At 38.6% G+C, this 1,703-nt stretch overlaps 1 pseudogene; it reads left to right on the top strand.

The window, feature by feature from the left end:
* Window positions 1–780: 780 nt before the first annotated feature.
* Window positions 781–1,499, top strand: LOC142142727 (E3 SUMO-protein ligase NSE2-like; annotated as a pseudogene).
* The last annotated feature ends 204 nt before the right edge of the window (window positions 1,500–1,703 follow it).

The raw sequence follows: 1,703 nt of genomic DNA, 5'->3' as shown, positions 1-1,703 counted from the left end.
AAGGCAATAAAACAGGAACAATAGTAGTGTATCAATTACAGTACAGGTGTTAATGTCCAATACGATATGAGGTTCCAAAGGTAAAGTAAGCTATAATCCAAGGGTTAGGTTACTCAATCAGAGTATTATCTCTAGTCTCAGTCTTTCCTGAAAAAGAATACACCCCTCTCTCAGGACATGCTCTTTTTAAAGAACATGCCGGGACCTCATGGGATATGACAATGCCCTCTCTGTGGACATCTTCTAATTGTTTTAGAGTAGAGATGTTCACTGACCCCTGTTTTTTTGTTTTGGTTTTGGTTTTGGATTTGTATTAAGTTTGTGTTTTGGTTTTGGTTTTGGTTTTAGCAAAACCGCCCCTTGCATGTTTTGGTTTTGGTTCTGGTTTTAGGTCTGTATTTATTTAGAAAAATTGCTAAAATATTCTAAAATCACATAATTTTGCTCTTTTTTTCTTCCTACATTATTATTAACCTCAATAACACTAATTTACAATAATTTCCAGTCATTTTTGACCACCTCATAGGTCACAATAACACTTCCGGACCAAGACTGCAGCGACAGAGTAACGACACAAACTCATGGCAGTTCATAGCACATCTAGGAAACATTGGCACACAGCACTGGCAGAAAAGAAAAGTGGTGCAAGCTGGAATTGTACTGCTATGTAAGATATTGAAAAGGACATGTACAGTTTTTGGGCCCCCACAAAACAAGCTACCAATACCGTAGCTGCCTTAAGCCCAACAGTGCTGTAAATAAACTTTATTTTATTAAACCATGTCTGCTTGTGCTGCACCTTTAATCTCCTTCTCCACTGTGGATACCTCCTTCTCATCCCTGAGGAACTGCCAAACTTATGTAGACACAGGAATGGATATTACAAGTGGAGTGGCATTAGATCTTCTTCAGACAGACTGTGACATGGAACATGTGGGCAACATGGAATCCGTCATCTTGGAACACGCTGCATTGAACAGAGATTTAAACCAATATATAGATGCAGTTGAGGAGACCGTACTTAAATTAAAACGTGACCCACCGGATGAAATCCCGGATTAAAGAGAGCTTGTACACGAGAGATACACTGCACTTCAGAAGAATAATACAGAGGAGGCCCGGAGGCAGGACGTTAAATATGTCCAGTTTAAAGAACAGCTAAGAGACCTGATAAAACAAATGAGTGTGTCTCCGGCCCCTGCAGACGAAGCTTTGGAAAATGCAGACAAGGATATCGCTGTCAACCAGAGCACTGCGAATTTCACTTGTCCTATAAAACAATTGGAGATGGTGAACCCAGTGATAAGCAAAGTATGTGTTCACATATACAAGAGAGAAGCAATTGAAAGGATGATTGAACCAAACTTCAAAAGGGTAAATCTGCCAGGTGTCCAAAAATTGTCTGTGATTACTCTGACATGAGTATATTGGATCTTATTCCAGACAATGCACTAAAAAGAGCCATTGACATTGACAGCAAAAAGCAATGTCATCACTGAGCTTTGAATCAGCCCCAATGCTCAAAAAAACAAAATATAGTTAGGTACCCTAGTAGAAGGTTTGAGTAATACATATACACGTCTATTTAGACATCCATGCATACATTACTTCTGCAAGCAACATTGTTCTTTGTTAATAAAACTGTTGTCTTTATACCGTAAAAAAATAAAATAATCTTCCACCATTCTTTGGATGTTGATAGC

The sequence above is a fragment of the Mixophyes fleayi genome, chromosome 3 (assembly GCF_038048845.1).
Source record: "Mixophyes fleayi isolate aMixFle1 chromosome 3, aMixFle1.hap1, whole genome shotgun sequence".
In the NCBI taxonomy this organism is placed as follows: Eukaryota; Metazoa; Chordata; class Amphibia; order Anura; family Limnodynastidae; genus Mixophyes; species Mixophyes fleayi.
This window is presented reverse-complemented; position numbering and strand designations above follow the sequence as displayed.